The sequence below is a fragment of the Triticum urartu genome, chromosome 7A, assembly GCF_056163025.1.
Source record: "Triticum urartu cultivar PI428250 chromosome 7A, HENAU_Tu73, whole genome shotgun sequence".
NCBI classification, from domain to species: domain Eukaryota; kingdom Viridiplantae; phylum Streptophyta; class Magnoliopsida; order Poales; family Poaceae; genus Triticum; species Triticum urartu.
In genome coordinates this window covers 289335134-289354431 of record NC_141879.1, presented here as the reverse complement: position 1 = coordinate 289354431, position 19298 = coordinate 289335134, and positions in this window count along the sequence as shown.

The following is a 19298-nucleotide window of genomic DNA, read 5'->3' as shown; positions in this document are numbered from 1 at the left end:
TATCTATGAGTGAATGTCTTCGCATGATGAGGTCAATGTCTTCTAAACTGATTTATCTTCAAAATCTTCTGAGAATGCATATGACCTCTTCCCCTTCCCTCGCACCTTAATGCTGTCACAGGTACATGTCCATGGGAGAATCCTTTGGTTCTCATAGTCTGCATTCATTTGCAGAATTCTTACAGCATCACATAAATTCTCCCGAAGCCAGTTCCTGTTGGTCCAGCAAGAGAAAACCTTTGAAGCCTTTGAACGTGTTGAAGCCTTTCAAGTTAAAGTTTATGGCTTCAGAGAAAGCAGCAAGGAAGGGTGGCAGACAGCGTCGTGGCGGAACATCCAGAGATCTGCCAGATGAACTCTCAGAAATGTACAAGACAGATCCTGAAGAGGATTACAATCAGCGCAAGACCCGAATCCAATGGATTCGAAGATATTGGGCAGAACAATGGTTCAAATACCGATTTGTAACCCAGGAATATGCTGAGAAAAATGCCATCAAGAGACCGTGGGGAGACATCATATACAAGAATCTTCTGCCCAGGTCCAGAGATGAAGCCATTGAACATGGCTTCTATCCCTGCATGGTCCGTGGGCCACAGCCTGCTGATGCACACCCATCGTCACTACTATGGTGTCGTGACGACAATCTGTTCAAGCGCAACTTCCAGTTTGCCCAGAACTCAGCGAAGCAGAACAAGAAGACTTTGGGGTTAGACTTCAACCCTGGTCCCTCAGCACCAAGGGCAGATGGCACACGTGATGCAGAACCCAATGTCATCGGTCCATTCTACAACCTTGAAGGCCTCATCACCCGCATATTAGTTCAAGGGACTGCAGTGAATGAGCCTGCAGCTGCAGCTGAATCAGATGAAGCGCCTGCAGCGCTGAAGACAAAGAAGCTGAAGAAGGCTAAAGCTTTAAAGCCTACCCCTTCACCAAAAATAGCACGGGCAAAGCCACTGGCAACTGCACCTCCTGAAGACAGTGTGCAGTCCGAAGACTTATCTCGCATCTCCAAGCCCCAGAAGGCCAAGATGCCTCTGCCACACACCGGCCAAGAGCTAACTGCTGCTGCCATTCTGCGCAATGACGACGTTGATCTATCAAGTGATGAAGATCTTGCAGATGACGCTCTTGAGCAACTCATCAAGAGCAAAGAAGAAGCAGAAATCTTCAATGATCTGCCTCTCTTTGATGTAACCATCATACACAACTTCATTGACGAGTGGTTCGACACGCCAAACATCAGCTTTGAAGATCTGCAGCTACCCATTGGCCTCAGTGTCGCCTTCCAAGGCGCAATTGCTTCAGAGCTAGCTATTGCCCAGCGCATTGTTGAACTGAAGCAAAATATTGACTATGAAAAGGCTCAGTTCAAGAAGCATATGGCCAAGCTTAGTGTGCAAGAAGTGAAGAACTTCAAGATCATGATGCACGAGCTCAAGGAAGCCTTTCTGAAGAAACGTGCAGAAGCTCAGGGTTCGCGTGAGCGCATGAAGACTCTGGCTGACAGATGTGTGCAAGCCTATAATGAGGCTGAGAAGCGCAAGTCCCTTGGGCATCCTGGCATTGACCCTAGGATGGCCGCAAAGAAGAAGAAAAAGCCTTCTACGGCTGAACCGGAAGCACCAAGGCAGGAAGCAGTTCCGATTGTCTTCCCAACTAGACTGACTGGCTTGAAGCCAAAAAGCCGGTCAACCGCTTCAGATCTCAAGAAGACAAGGACTGCTGAGGCTGAAGCCAGGAAGAGGAAACATTCTGAAGCCTCTCCAACTGCCCCCTCCAAGAAGAAGAGGAAGACCAAGAAAGATCGGGCTGCTCCCACAAAGCCCTTGATAGTTGAACCCATTTCTATGGTCTATCCTGAAGCTGAACGCCAACTGACTATCCATGAGCCTGCTTCCACAGAGGCTTATGACAATGTAGAAGATGGTGCAGTCCTTCCTCAGAACAGCGAACTCATCAGCATTGGTCCTCCACTGACGCCAATTGCACAGGATGCTTCATGGGAAGATCACCCACAAGAGGAAGAAGACTATGAGGCCCAGCCCACTCCAACCCCACAGGCGTCGCCCGCGTTGCGCAGGCTTCGCAAAGGTCCAAGGCCTCAAGTCTCTGCTGAAGACAATCCGGCTGCATCAGCCGCGGAAGAAGAAGTCCCACGAGTTCCCACTCCCCTGTCCCACCAAGAAGCAGTTCTCAAGGAGAACGTGCTTGTGACCGACCCTCCAGCTCGTCAAGTGGAGGATGAAAATCTTGCGGCTGCCACAACCACCAATGAAGCTAATGTGGAGCCCTCCCCAACGGAAGAAGAAGATAGGGAAGCCACTAATCCTGTCACTTATGTTCCTGAGTCTGCTGCCGGTCCCCAGTTCGACTATCATGTTGAGCACAGGCCTCAGGTACAGAAGCCAATCCCAATATTGCCAAGGTTCCCAGGTCCTGCATCAGCACCTGGCTCCTTCAATATCAATGGCTTCAGGGCAGACAACACATTCTTCGATAGCTCCAGGAACCCCTACTCAAGGGAAAGGATATCATCTGATCGGTTCTGGAGCTATCCTCAGCGAAGCTATTACTCATGCATTCTTTACAACCAAGGTCGCATTTTCCCACACAAGCGCCTTGACATTGAAGCCATCGCTGGTCTGCCCTGTCTGGAAGAAGCTTTGGATTGCTTCAAGGAAGTTGGACCGCTGCCGTTCGTTACTGACCAAGAGCATTGGAATGAAGAGCTGCTGCTCCAATTCTATGCCACACTTCATATCCGCGGGTACAACAGAGATCCGAAGACTTGGGTCCTGGAGTGGATGACCGGGAACGTTCATCACGAAGCCAATGCATTTGACATCATTGAGCTCACTGGTTTGCCCACTCCTGGCGATCTCTACGAGCATGGCTGTCAGCTGCATAGTGAAGCTATTGAGAGCATCTTTAAGAGGCCGGAACCTGATATGAGTCAGATGCTCAGCATGATGAAGCCATTGCCCCAAGATGTTGCTTATCCAACAGAGTTCTTCGTTGAAGACCTTGAGTATCTGCCAAGAACCATCTATCACATCATCAGGCGAACTCTCTGGCCCATCAAAGGGCACTCTCCAAATGCCAAGCTTGAGGGTGCAATGAAGACTTTGGTCTTCTATATTCTTCATGGAAAATGCTTCAATGCACATGACTTATTCATCCGCCAACTTGCTGCATCAGGATCTGATCTGTTTGGCTTAAAGTTCTAAGCCCCATGGGTAATGCGGCTAATTAAACTTCACTCCGATATCTCATATCAGCCATCTTCTCGCAATCATAGGATTTTTCTGCCTGGTGTGGATATCTCTACTGAAGCCATCTATCCTGAGCCTGCAAAGGAACCTCTAAGTCTTTAGAATGCAGAGCATCAGAGTTTCTCAAAGAACATTGAAGGAGTTGAAGCAGTCACTCGGGTGTATCCTTTGGCTGGCACTACACGTGCACCACACCCTGCGTCTACTGAAGCCACTGATAGTACAACTGCTCCAAGACCCAAGAAGCGCAGTCGTGTTCTCAACGACCGAGAGCTTCCTGTGGCTCTTCATCAGAAACAGGATAGGCATCATGACTGGCTGAAGCGTCAGATGAAAAGCCTCTTGGTGGAAGTTAATCGCATTCGCAATCTTGCCACCAAGAATGCTTTCGTTGCCCATGAAACCTGTCGCCGCACATGGAAAGGGCTAACGATGATGTGTTCTGAAGATGATCTCCAAGAGGATGGCTTCACTGACGATTCAAGTTTGACTCCACACCTCCTCGAAGAGCTGTGCTGCTAGGAACTCCATCCCTTGAAGACTCTGAGTTCTCTTCATCTGCTGCAACAGTGACTGCCAGAGTTATCGAGGATGAAGATGATGCTACTTCACCACCACCTCCTTCAGCACGCGTCAACTCTGCTCCAAGCTCTTCAGCACTACCAAACACCACCAACGACCCTCCTACTTCACCTACTCCGCATGGGAACGAGTAGATACTCTATGTCTTCAAACCTTTTTGGTCCTTACTAACAAAAGGGGGAGAAGCATATGAGGTTGATAGTCTTCAAGCGGGTCCATATGGGCGGGTGCTTTATATTTTTCTTCGTGCTTACAACTCTCGTTTTGCTACATTTAGTTCTTTGAGTTGCAACACTTATACTCGATGGTCGTCTGCTACTTATCTGCCACTTTGTTTTGCGATGATAAATTCCGCATGTGCGACGATAAATTCCGCACTTAGATCATTCTGCAGACGTCCATTTTCCATTATGCATTGTCATTATCTTCATATACTTCCACATGCATAGTGGATTGTCATCATAAGTTGAAGTGGATCTCCACAAGTACAACCTGCCATGTGCATTTGCATTCCAAAAGCAAATTACTTATATGCACATCTTCAGGGGGAACCCTTGCAACTTATGAATACAATTCCTTATCCTTTACAATTTCACAGATTATATTCCCCGTTGAAAACTTCAAATAGTTTGTCATCAATCACCAAAAAGGGGGAGATTGTAAGTGCATCTAGTGCCACCCCTAGTTGGTTTTGGAGTATTGACGACAAACCTAGTTGAGGGACTAATGTGTTTATGAGAATTGCAGGATCACACAGGTAGAAGTCCCTCATTGATTCGGTTTTCCTACCAGAGATGACCCCTAAAAATGTATGAAGACATTGAAGTCAAAGGTGGTATATGAAGATATTCACATTGAAGACTATGACAAGAGAAGACACCACATGAAGCCTGTGGAGCTCGAAGACTTAGATCTTTCGTAGTTCTTTTTCTTTTGTGTTGAGTCATAGGAACCACCGTACTGTTAAGTGGGGTCCAAGAGAACCAGTCAGAATGACTGAAGTGATGCCTAACCAAAACCTATGTCTTCGAGTGAAGACTATGAGAGCGAATCTTGTCCAGAGTCGGACAAGTCAGCTTTGCTTGTAGCCCAAGTAAAGTTTCCGTGTGAGTTTGAAATCTGACCATTGGAACACGTGTCAGTTCCTTAGTGACCCAGGGTCATTTCGGACAAATCAGGTCGGGTTGCCAAGTGGCTATAAATAGCCCACCCCCCACAACCATAAACGGTTGGCTGCTCAGATTGAGAGAACGGCTTTTGTCGTGTGAGAGCAACCCACCTCGAAGCCTTTGAGAGAGAATTCCTTGCGAGGATAAAGCCCTAACCACCCAGAGCCAAAGAGAATTGCGCATCACTTAAGTCTTCTTGTCTGTGTGATCTGAAGACTTATTACACTTGAGGACTGTGCATCCTCCAGCCGGTTAGGCATCGCGTTCTGAGCATCCAAGAGACATTGTGGATTGCCGGTGAACGAAGTCTGTGAAGGTTTGGGAGTCTACCTTGAAGACTTACCAGAGTGATTGGGCGAGGTCTGTGTGACCTTAGCTCAAGGGGAATACGGTGAGGACTGGGTGTCCTGAGCTGCGTGTTCAGGACTGGGTGTCCGGGACTGTGTGTCCTAAGGTTTAAATACCTAGCCGCCCCAACCAGACGTACAGTTGTCACAACAACTGGAACTGGTCCAACAAATCATTGTCTTCAACGAGTCACTGGTTTCATCTTCCCTTTCCTTAACTTACTGTTACTCCTTGTGAAGTCATTGTATGCCTGCACTATCTTTTGTCTTCACTGAGTGACTGCGTGTTCTGTTAGGCTTCATAATATCTTCCTACCTGATCCTTACTACATTGCTGCTATTAGTCATTGTGCTTTCACTCTATTGAATACTTGACTATGGCTTGCCTAGTGTAGTCTACCTTCCGCTGCATGGTAATAGGTTTATTTCTACCGTTTGTCTTCATAACTTCCACGTTTTGAAGACTTTCATAAAAATTGCCTATTCACCCCCCTCTAGTCGATATAACGCACTTTCACTTCCCGTGGAGCGCCAGGAATAACTGCAGCACCTCGTCGCCGCCCAAGTACACCTGAGCTCCATCCCCGTGCCCAGATTCGCCGGATTCCGCCGCCCTCTGCCTCTGCTTTGCCGCCGTCCCCCTGCGTACTCTGCTTCATGAAAGAGCGAGGAGAACGCCTCCGTTGACCGTGCTCGTCCCGGCCTCGATCCAGTGGGATCGGCGGGGGCATGACCGATCCAGTACCCAGTGGGCCGGCCTGCCAGCGCCCTGCTGGCCTCCCCTCTCCACCAGCTGGGCCAAGGCCCGATGTGAGCAGCCTCTCCAGATCCCCTCTTCCTGTTGGGCCAACAGGATTCGGCCCATGTAGTGTTTTTTCCTCGGGTCGAATTTTTTATTTCTCCAGTGTTTGGCAGTTTTACAAAAAAAAAGTCCCTCTAGATCATGCATATAATAACTCATAAACCGTGCATCGGATTAAAATGATTTATATATGAAACTTGCTTAGAATTTTGTCTAGTTTAATAATTTGCAACTTTCATGCATGTTTAAAATTCTTAAAATGATGTTTGCTTTAATTTGCCTATTGCCATGCTAAAATGCTTTAATTCATAACTATTTAACCGTAACTCGGAATTTAATAAACTTTATATGTAAATGGGGTAGAAAAATGCCTAGTTTAACATGGTTGCCTCAATTTGCATGTTTAATAACTCTAAAATATGTTTTAGGGCAGAAAAGTACCCAAACCTAATATATGCATATGAGGATTTTCCGGAATTGTTGTTCGTTGTTTCCAGCCTCATTTAAACTTGACTAGATAGGTAGTTTTACTTTGCTTCACCTCTTGCCATGCTAATCAACATTTAATATTGTTGGGTACATAAACGAGATCGAAATAAATAACTTGAATGTGGTGTTCCGTCAATATGCAACTCATTGCATATTGAGCTCCACTTAACTTGTAGTTTTGCTTGTGCACTTTGCCATGCCATGCTTCATTAAAACTGGACATGCATCATACTTGGTTGTGCATCATGCCATGTTGATGTGTTGTTTGTTTACTATGTGTTTTTGGTCTTTCCGGTGTTGCTTCTCCGGTTTAGTTTTGATAACGTCGTGTTTGTGAGGATCCGTTCGACTATGTCCGTTTGTCTTCTTCATGGACTCGTTCTTCTTCCTTGCGGGATTTCAGGCAAGATGACCATACCCTCAAAATCACTTCTATCTATGCTTGCTAGTTGCACACTCTTTTGCTATGCCTATGCTGTGATACCTACCACTTGCTTATCATGCCTCCCATATTGTTAAGCCAAGCCTCTAACCCACCTTTTCCTAGCAAACCGTTGTCGATATAACGCACTTTCAATTGGTATCAGAGCAAGGTGCTCCCTTGTTCTGTGTGATTCGGTTTAACCACCTGGAGTTTTAGCTATGTCGACTGCAGGGATAATTAAAGTCTCCGCTGCATGCCCCGTCTTCGATGGAACTGAATATCCCTACTGGAAGAATAAGATGCGCATGCATCTTGAAGCCATTGACGTCGATCTATGGTATGTCGTCGAGAACGGCGTTCCCAAGGCTGGAGAAGGTGTCACTGCTGCTGATGTCAAGAAATTCGTTCAACTGGACTCTACTGCCAAGAATATCATCTGTGGTCATATGACCAAAGGACAGTATGGCCGTGTGAGTGCCTTGAAGACATCTAAGCTAGTCTGGGACTAGCTCTCCAAGGTCAATGAAGGCATCTCAACCCAGAGAGATCAGAGAATCAGTGTCCTTCGCAACCTGTTCAACCGCTTCAAGAGAAATGACAATGAGAATGTCCAGCACACATTTGACCGACTCACTGACATCATAAATGAGCTTCAAGCCCTCGGCGCTACTGAGATCACCAAACATGAAGTCGTCAAGACGCTACTGAGATCACTTGATAGTTCATTTGACATCCTAGCCCTGATGATTCAAGAACGTCCTGATTTCAAGACACTCGATCCGTCTGACATACTTGAGAGGCTCAATACACATGAGTTTCAGCTTTCTGAGAAAAAAGAGATATCTACGGTCCAAACTATGGGCGAACTCGTGCCTTGAAGGCAAAAGCTGTCTCCTCATCTAAAGAAGAATCTGATAGCAGTTCTGATGATCCTTAAGACATTGGAAGGGAACTTGCTATGCTTGTCAAGAAGTTCCAAAAATTCACCAAGAAGAAAGGCTTCAGAAAGTCTTCCCGATCAAGCTCAAGGAATGATGAAGCTTCTGCTCACGACTACAAGAAGAAAACATGTCACAAGTGCAAGAAACATGGCCACTTCATCTCTGAGTGTCCACAGTGGGACAATGAGAACAAAAAGAAGAAGAAGAGCAAGGAATATGACTCTGACGACAAGAAGAAGAAGAAATACTCAAAGTCTTCGTCCAAGTCTTCCTCAAAGTCTTCATCACACAAGAAGAGCTCATCTGGCAAGGCACGTGCGTTTGTTGGCAAGGAAATGGATTCAGAGGAGGAGTCCGCTTCTGAGGAGGCAGAGGTGGAGTCTGAGGAGGAGTCCGATTCAGGCGTCGCAAGTCTGGCTACAGCATACGTTGCCAAGTCCATCTTCAATACTGAAGACAATGACCTCGTCACCGACACCGATGCAAATGACAAGGACTACTCCGCTTCTACCTACTGCTTCATGGCACGCGGTGCCAAGGTAAACACACGCACTACTCACTATCAAACATCTAGTGATGATGACTCTGATTGTGACTCAAAACCCAGCTACAAAACACTTGCTAAAATTGCAACTGAACAACAGAAAGCTATGGAACATATTCAAAAACTGCTAGACAGAATTGATGATCTGTTAGGTGCTGAAATGACTCGATCTGAATCCTTAATTGAAGACACAAAAATCTTCACGTTAAGTATCAGGAACTTGAAAGTCGTCATGAAACTCTCTCAACAACTCACGAAAAGCTTTCCTATGATTATCTTCAAAGGAAGCAAGATCTTGAGAAATTGAGAGCGGTTCATGAAGATCTTCAAAAGGAAAACGAGTCACTTCGCGCTAAACAGATCAGTCCCGCTCAGGAAGGATTTGAACCACCATGTATTAAATGCATTGAGCGTGACAATGCTACTTCTGTTGCTGAATGTTCTACTGCTACTACTGTTGCAATATCTTCAACTGTTGATGTGGTAACTAACCCCTCTGCTGAGGATACCACTGCTATTGCTGATGAGAATGCTAGGTTGAAGACATTGCTTGTAAAGGGCATCAGACACTTTGTGATGTCCTCAAAAAGCAGATACTGAACTGAAACCCGAGGAAAGAGGGTGTTGGGTTCGTAAGGAAAATGAATGCTGATGGCTCTTGTTGGAAACCTGAGCAGTACCCCAAAACCATGTGCGTTGCTGCAAAGGAACCTTTAGCAGACCCATCCAATCTATCTGGCTTCACTTGTGCTAACCCCATTATCATTGATGAATCCTTTGATGCAAACTATATACTGTTTAAGAATCAGAATGGTGAAGTGTTTGCTAGGTACATTGGTACTAACTGCAGGAATGGACCGCCTATGCAGAATATCTGGGTTCCGAAAAGGTGTCTGGAGAATCTTCCTGTGAATGTCATCATGACACCTCACGTGAAGAAGACAAACCTCAGACCAAAGGCTTCATACGGTCCAAAGGCTTCATACAGACAGAGGACTCACCTAAGTCGCACCAACGCAAATGTTTTGCAGGGAAACCATACTCAGACATATGAATATGAGAGTGGTTCATCAAACCGCCATGTTCATAAGACCAAGAACTATTCTGCCTATTCTTATGAGTACTATTGTCCGCCTGCAAGACTGTTTGCTAGGGCTCCAAAGCCAAAATTCTCAGATGCTGCACTTAGACTTATTGCTTCTCAGCCACCCTTGAAGATGTGGGTGGCTAAGAAAGCTTAACTCTCTTTTGCAGGGAAAGGTCTCTAGCAGAAAACCAAAATCGTCTGACGCCATTGCTGGGGACCTTAAACATCTTGTAGGGCGCAAGATCAAATGCCCGAATGGTCTTACTATGTACTTCGTTCCTGAATCGCTTGCTACTCTCCCTATTAGTCCTAATCTGGATCTAAGCTTTCACAACCCATTGGTTCGCCAAATGTTTTTGCTTCACAATGCTCTTGGTGAAGCCTATCCCCCTAACTGCACTGTAGGGTACGACACCAGCGTCTTCAGAATGGATTATTGATAGTGGGTGTATGAATCACATGACTGGCAAAAGAAGTCTTCTTATGGACTCAACCTTACGTCCATCCGACAAGAGCCACATCACATTTGCTGACACTGGTAAAAGTAAGGTATTGGGTCTAGGTAGAGTTGCAATCTCAAGGGATCAACACATGGATAAAGTCATGCTTGTTGAATCCCTTGGCTTCAACTTAATGTCTGTCTCAATGCTTTGCGATTTGAACATGATCGTAATATTTGCAAAATATCGTTGCCTTGTACTAATGGAATCTGACAAGTCTCTAGTGTTTGAAGGGTATCGAAAAGATGATTTGTATGTGGTAGATTTCTCAGCAGGACCACAGCTTGCCGTATGTCTTCTAGCAAAAGCTTCAGAATGCTGGCTCTGGCATCGGAGGCTTGGGCATGCTGGCATGAGGAACCTCCACACCCTGGCAGAGAAGAAGCATGTCATAGGCATCGAGGGCATCAAGTTCAAGAAAGATCACTTATGCGGTGCCTGTGAGGCAGGGAAGATGACGAGGGCCAAACATCCCTCGAAGACAATCATGACCACTACTCGACCCTTCGAACTGCTTCACATGGATCTTTTCGGTCCCACTCATTACTCAACTCTTACTACTACTGCATGCCTCTATGGCTTCGTTATTGTTGATGATTACTCTAGATACACTTGGGTGCACATAATCCTTTACAAGACTGAAGTGCAGGATGTCTTCAGACGCTTCGCCAATCGAGCTATGAACAATTATGGCGCCAAGATAAAGCACATCAGAAGTGACAATGGCACTGAATTCAAGAACACTGGCCTTGATACATATCTTGATACCTTGGGCATCACACATGAATTCTCAGCCCCGTACACGCCACAGCAGAATGGCGTCGTCGAACGCAAGAACAGAACACTCATTGAGATGGCCAGAACGATGCTAGATGAATACAAGACCCCAAGAAAATTCTGGCCTGAAGCCATTGATACTGCATGCCATACAATCAATCGTATTTATCTTCACAAGCTTCTGAACAAGACATCTTATGAGCTCCTTACTGGCAAGAAGCCAAATGTCAGTTACTTCAGAGTATTTGGCGCAAGGTGCTGGATCAAGGACCCACATCACACCTCAAAGTTTGCACCAAAAGCACATGAGGGTTTTATGCTTGGATATGGAAAGGATTCGCACTCCTACAGAGTCTTCAATCTCTTTCATTACAAAGTGGTTGAAACAGTGGATGTGCAGTTCGATGAGACCAATGGTTCACAAAGAGAGCAACTGCCAAATGTGCTAGATGAAGTTCCATCCAGTGAATCAATCAAGCTAATGGGAACTGGAGAAATTATACCTTCTGAAGCTCATCCTGAAGAAGAACTTATCATCTCAGCACCTGATCAATATGAAGACAATGCTCAGCCTGAAGACATTCCTTCTAACAACGACAATGATTAGCAAGAGCAAAGTCTTCGCCCTGTACATCCTCGTGTTGCCAATGAAGTGCAGATTGAAAGAATAATTGATAGCATCAATGCACCCGGTCCACTCACTCGTTCAAGGGCAACTCAGCTAGCAAATTTCTGTGGGCACTTCGCATTCGTCTCAATAACAAAACCCAATAAAGTTGAAGAAGCCTTCATGGAACCTGAATGGATTCAAGCTATGCATGAAGAGCTTCAACAGTTTGAGCTGAATAATGTATGGGAACTAGTTAAGCGTCCTGATCCACGGAAGCACAATATAATAGGCACCAAATGGATATACCGCAACAAGCAAGATGAGCATGGTCAAGTTGTCAGAAACAAAGCTCGTCTCGTTGCTCAAGGATATACTCAAGTGGAAGGCATTGACTTTGATGAAACATTTGCTCCTGTGGCTAGACTTGAAGCCATACGCATACTGCTGGCCTATGCAAATCATCACAACATACTTCTATATCAAATGGATGTGAAGAGTGCTTTTCTCAATGGCAAGATTGAAGAAGAAGTGTATGTTGCACAACCGCCTGGCTTTGAAAATCCAAAACATCCTGACATGGTATACAAGCTCAACAAGGCACTGTATGGCCTCAAACAAGCCCCTCAGGCCTGGTATGACACACTCAAATACTTCCTGAAGAGCAAAGGCTTCATACCTGGTTCCCTAGACCCCACTCTCTTCACGAAGACATATGATGGTGAACTGTTTGTGTGCCAAATATATGTGGATGACATTATCTTCGGCTGCACCAATCAGAAGTACAGTGAAGAGTTTGGATATATGATGCAAGAGCAATATCAGATGTCCATGATGGGAGAGCTGAAGTTCTTCCTCGGTCTTCAAATATGACAACAACGCAACGGCATCTTCATATCTCAAGAGAAGTATCTCAAAGATTGCCTGAAGAAGTTTGGTATGCAAGACTGCAAAGGCTTCACAACACCTATGCCAGCCAAACATCATCTGGGTCCCGACGACAATGGTAAAGAGTTCGATCAAAAGGTATACCGCTCCATGATTGGTTCTTTACTTTATCTATGTGCATCTAGGCCAGATATTATGCTTAGTGTTTGCATGTGTGCTCGATTTCAAGCGGCACCAGAGTCGCATCACTTAGCTATGAAGCGAATTCTTCGATATTTGGCTCACACCCCAACTCTAGGATTATGGTATCCAAAGGGCTCAGAGTTTGATCTGGTTGGATTCTCGGATGCTGATTATGCTGGTGACAAAGTTGATCGCAAGTCTACTTCAGGAACATGTCACTTTCTGGGACGATCACCTGTATGTTGGTCTTCAAAGAAGCAGAACTGTGTATCTCTCTCCACTGCTGAATCTGAATACATTGCTGCTGGATCTTGCTGCGCTCAGCTTCTATGGATGAAGCAAACACTCAAGGACTATGGCATTCATCTGAAACAAGTGCCACTTTACTGCGACAACGAAAGCGCCATCAAGATTGCCAACAACCCAGTTCAGCACTCGAAGACAAAGCACATTGAGATTCGTCATCACTTTCTCAGAGATCATGTTGTGAAGGAAGATATTGATATCATACACGTCAACACTGAAGAGCAATTGGCAGATATCTTCACCAAGCCCTTGGATGAGAAGAGATTTTGCAAGTTACGGTGTGAGCTAAATATCCTGGAATCCTCAAATGTCCTGTGATCAGGCACACATCCTAACCCTTATGCATATTGATGACTTAGATGTGCAACACACGAGGTAAAGTATATCTTCAATCAATGAAGACATACATTCTAAGTGTGAATACATTAATGTGGAATTTGACTTCGGAGCGCCGCGATAATTGTGCGCCGTGTCTGGGTCTAATACTTCCTATACGGTGGGTAACGCCACCACCAAATGTTCTATTTTGAAGTGTTTCACTCATGGCGTTACCTTGCAATGTCTTCACATTTGGTTTGGCTTCGATCTCAACATATCTTCATGATTATCTTCACTATGTTGATTATATATATATATATTAGTGTTCTGTCCTCTACAGCATTCACTTATAGCTATGTCTTCATTGTTGAATCTTTTGAACTAAGTGAATGTGATCGGACCCTAACCTCTCTATGCTTTCTATCTCAAATTCTATCTCTCCAAATCATATGCATTCTATTGAAACTGTCGAATGTCTTCTCTGCGTCCTTGTCAGCAGAAGATACAGAGACAACCATTAAGTCCGTTTTCAATGCTCATTCCTCCACAAGAAACCCGGAGAAGTAGGAACGACCACCCGACAATCAAGGCGTGCGTGGGACGTGGAACAAACCCCAAAATTCCGCATAATGGCCACGTGTTCCTCAGATGCGAATCGCCAGGGGCACCTGTGTAATAGCGCAGTGCCGCCCATGTACCTATAAATACACACTTCACATCGGTCATTATCTCTTCTTCCACTCTCACACGAACCCTAGCGCCACCGCTAGCCCTCGACGATGCCGGCGACGAAGCGCTTCGCTGCCGCAACCTCTCCTACACCGACCGCGGACATCGTCCTCTCCGCCGTCGCCATAGGTGTCCTCCGTTGCCAAGTTAGGGCACGGAAGATCGAACTGCTCGGCCTCATCTTCCACTCCATCTAGCAGTTCTTAGTGTGGTAAATAAAACTTCCTTTTTACAGCACCGTTGATCCTATGGATATGTCACTTTCTACCACAAGCAGTTTCTATTCACACAAGTTAGATCTCTCTCATACTGCATCTCATAACATGCCTAGTATATTCACTTGTGCTTCACAAAGTAGTTAGATTCCTCACTTGTACTGATCTGCGGATTCGTACAAATCTGGAACCAACTCCTTATCTATGAGTGAATGTCTTCGCACGATGAGGTCAATGTCTTCTAAACTGATTTATCTTCAAAATCTTCTGAGAATGCATATGACCTCTTCCCCTTCCCTCGCACCTTAATGCTGTCACAGGTACATGTCCGTGGGAGAATCCTTTGGTTCTCATAGTCTGCATTCATTTGCAGAATTCTTACAGCATCACATAAATTCTCCCGAAGCCAGTTCCTGTTGGTCCAGCAAGAGAAAACCTTTGAAGCCTTTGAACGTGTTGAAGCCTTTCAAGTTAAAGTTTATGGCTTCAGAGAAAGCAGCAAGGAAGGGTGGCAGACAGCGTCGTGGCGGAACATCCAGAGATCTGCCAGATGAACTCTCAGAAATGTACAAGACAGATCCTGAAGAGGATTACAATCAGCGCAAGACCCGAATCCAATGGATTCGAAGATATTGGGCAGAACAATGGTTCAAATACCGATTTGTAACCCAGGAATATGCTGAGAAAAATGCCATCAAGAGACCGTGGGGAGACATCCTATACAAGAATCTTCTGCCCAGGTCCAGAGATGAAGCCATTGAACATGGCTTCTATCCCTGCATGGTCCGTGGGCCACAGCCTGCTGATGCACACCCATCGTCACTACTATGGTGTCGTGACGACAATCTGTTCAAGCGCAACTTCCAGTTTGCCCAGAACTCAGCGAAGCAGAACAAGAAGACTTTGGGGTTAGACTTCAACCCTGGTCCCTCAGCACCAAGGGCAGATGGCACACGTGATGCAGAACCCAATGTCATCGGTCCATTCTACAACCTTGAAGGCCTCATCACCCGCATATTAGTTCAAGGGACTGCAGTGAATGAGCCTGCAGCTGCAGCTGAATCAGATGAAGCGCCTGCAGCGCTGAAGACAAAGAAGCTGAAGAAGGCTAAAGCTTTAAAGCCTACCCCTTCACCAAAAATAGCACGGGCAAAGCCACTGGCAACTGCACCTCCTGAAGACAGTGTGCAGTCCGAAGACTTATCTCGCATCTCCAAGCCCCAGAAGGCCAAGATGCCTCTGCCACACACCGGCCAAGAGCTAACTGCTGCTGCCATTCTGCGCAATGACGACGTTGATCTATCAAGTGATGAAGATCTTGCAGATGACGCTCTTGAGCAACTCATCAAGAGCAAAGAAGAAGCAGAAATCTTCAATGATCTGCCTCTCTTTGATGTAACCATCATACACAACTTCATTGACGAGTGGTTCGACACGCCAAACATCAGCTTTGAAGATCTGCAGCTACCCATTGGCCTCAGTGTCGCCTTCCAAGGCGCAATTGCTTCAGAGCTAGCTATTGCCCAGCGCATTGTTGAACTGAAGCAAAATATTGACTATGAAAAGGCTCAGTTCAAGAAGCATATGTCCAAGCTTAGTGTGCAAGAAGTGAAGAACTTCAAGATCATGATGCACGAGCTCAAGGAAGCCTTTCTAAAGAAACGTGCAGAAGCTCAGGGTTCGCGTGAGCGGATGAAGACTCTGGCTGACAGATGTGTGCAAGCCTATAATGAGGCTGAGAAGCGCAAGGCCCTTGGGCATCCTGGCATTGACCCCAGGATGGCCGCAAAGAAGAAGAAAAAGCCTGCTACGGCTGAACCGGAAGCACCAAGGTAGGAAGCAGTTTCGATTGTCTTCCCAACTAGACTGACTGGCTCGAAGCCAAAAAGCCGGTCAACCGCTTCAGATCTCAAGCAGACAAGGACTGCTGAGGCTGAAGCCAGGAAGAGGAAACATTCTGAAGCCTCTCCAACTGCCCCCTCCAAGAAGAAGAGGAAGACCAAGAAAGATCGGGCTGCTCCCATAGAGCCCTTGATAGTTGAACCCATTTCTATGGTCTATCCTGAAGCTGAACGCCAACTGACTATCCATGAGCCTGCTTCCACAGAGGCTTATGACAATGTAGAAGATGGTGCAGTCCTTCCTCAGAACAGCGAACTCGTCAGCATTGGTCCTCCACTGACGCCAATTGCACAGGATGCTTCATGGGCAGATCGCCCACAAGAGGAAGATGACTATGAGGCCCAGCCCACTCCAACCCCACAGGCGTCGCCCGCGTTGCGCAGGCTTCGCAAAGGTCCAAGGCCTCAAGTCTCTGCTGAAGACAATCCGGCTGCATCAGCCGCGGAAGAAGAAGTCCCACGAGTTCCCACTCCCCTGTCCCACCAAGAAGCAGTTCTCAAGGAGAACGTGCTTGTGACCGACCCTCCATCTCGTCAAGTGGAGGATGAAAATCTTGCGGCTGCCACAACCACCAATGAAGCTAATGTGGAGCCCTCCCCAACGGAAGAAGAAGACAGCGAAGCCACTAATCCTGTCACTTCTGTTCCCGAGTCTACTGCCGGTCCCCAGTTCGACTATCATGTTGAGCACAGGCCTCAGGTACAGAAGCCAATCCCAAGATTGCCAAGGTTCCCAGGTCCTGCATCAGCACCTGGCTCCTTCAATATCAATGGCTTCAGGGCAGACAACACATTCTTCGATAGCTCCAGGAACCCCTACTCAAGGGAAAGGATATCATCTGATCGGTTCTGGAGCTATCCTCAGCGAAGCTATTACTCATGCATTCTTTACAACCAAGGTCGCATTTTCCCACACAAGCGCCTTGACATTGAAGCCATCGCTGGTCTGCCCTGTCTGGAAGAAGCTTTGGATTGCTTCAAGGAAGTTGGACCGCTGCCGTTCGTTACTGACCAAGAGCATTGGAATGAAGAGCTGCTGCTCCAATTCTATGCCACACTTCATATCCGCGGGTACAACAGAGATCCGAAGACTTGGGTCCTGGAGTGGATGACCGGGAACGTTCATCACGAAGCCAATGCATTTGACATCATTGAGCTCACTAGTTTGCCCACTCCTGGCGATCTCTACGAGCATGGCTGTCAGCTGCATAGTGAAGCTATTGAGAGCATCTTTAAGAGGCCGGAACCTGATATGAGTCAGATGCTCAGCATGATGAAGCCATTGACCCAAGATGCTGCTTATCCAATAGATTTCTTCGTTGAAGACCTTGAGTATCTGCCAAGAACCATCTATCACATCATCAGGCGAACTCTCTGGCCCATCAAAGGGCACTCTCCAAATGCCAAGCTTGAGGGTGCAATGAAGACTTTGGTCTTCTATATTCTTCATGGAAAATGCTTCAATGCACAGGACTTATTCATCCGCCAACTTGCTTCATCAGGCTCTGATCTGTTTGGCTTAAAGTTCTAAGCCCCATGGGTAATGCGGCTAATTAAAATTCACTCCGATATCTCATATCAGCCATCTTCTCGCAATCATAGGATTTTTCTGCCTGATGTGGATATCTCTACTGAAGCCATCTATCCTGAGCCTGCAAAGGAACCTCTAAGTCTTTAGAATGCAGAGCATCAGAGTTTCTCACAGAACATTGAAGGAGTTGAAGCAGTCACTCGGGTGTATCCTTTGGCTGGCACTACACCTGCACCATACCCTGCGTCTACTAAAGCCACTGATAATACAACTGCTCCAAGACCCAAGAAGCGCAGTCGTGTTCTCAACGACCGAGAGCTTCTTGTGGCTCTTCATCAGAAACAGGATAGGCATCATGACTGGCTGAAGCATCAGATGAAAAGCCTCTTGGTGGAAGTTAATCGCATTCGCAATCTTGCCACCAAGAATGCTTTCGTTGCCCATGAAACCTGTCGCCGCACATGGAAAGGGCTAACGATGATGTTTTCTGAAGATGATCTCCAAGAGGATGGCTTCACTGACGATTCAAGTTTGACTCCACACCTCCTTCAAGAGTTGTGCTACTAGGAACTCCATCCCTTGAAGACTCTGAGTTCTCTTCATCTGCTGCAACAGTGACTGCCAGAGTTATCGAGGATGAAGATGATGCTACTTCACCACCACCTCCTTCAGCACGCGTCAACTCTGCTCCAAGCTCTTCAGCACTGCCAAACACCACCAACGACCCTGCTACTTCACCTACTCCGCATGGGAACAAGTAGATACTCTATGTCTTCAAACCTTTTTGGTCCTTACTAACAAAAGGGGGAGAAGCATATGAGGTTGATAGTCTTCAAGCGGGTCCATATGGGCGGGTGCTTTATATTTTTCTTCGTGCTTACAACTCTTGTTTTGCTACATTTGGTTCTTTGAGTTGTAACACTTATACTCGATGGTCGTCTGCTACTTATCTGCGATGATAAATTCCGCATGTGCGACGATAAATTCCGCACTTAGATCATTCCGCAGACGTCCATTTTCCATTATGCATTGTCATTATCTTCATATACTTTCACATGCATAGTGGATTGTCATCATAAGTTGAAGTGGATCTCCACAAGTACAACCTGCCATGTGCATTTGCATTCCAAAAGCAAATTACTTATATGCACATCTTCAGGGGGAGCCCTTGCAACTTATGAAGACAATTCCTTATCCTTTACAATTTCATAGATTATATTCCCCGTTGAAAACTTCAACTAGTTTGTCATCAATCACCAAAAAGGGGGAGATTGTAAGTGCATCTAGTGCCACCCCTAGTTGGTTTTGGAGTATTGACGACAAACCTAGTTGAGGGACTAATGTGTTTATGAGAATTGCAGGATCACACAGGTAGAAGTCCCTCATTGATTCGGTTTTCCTACCAGAGATGACCCCTAAAAATGTATGAAGACATTGAAGTCAAAGGTGGTATATGAAGATATTCACATTGAAGACTATGACAAGAGAAGACACCACATGAAGCCTATGGAGCTCGAAGACTAAGATCTTTCGTAGTTCTTTTTCTTTTGTGTTGAGTCATAGGAACCACCGTACTGTTAAGTGGGGTCCAAGAGAACCAGTCAGAATGACTGAAGTGATGCCTAACCAAAACCTATGTCTTCGAGTGAAGACTATGAGAGCGAATCTTGTCCAGAGTCG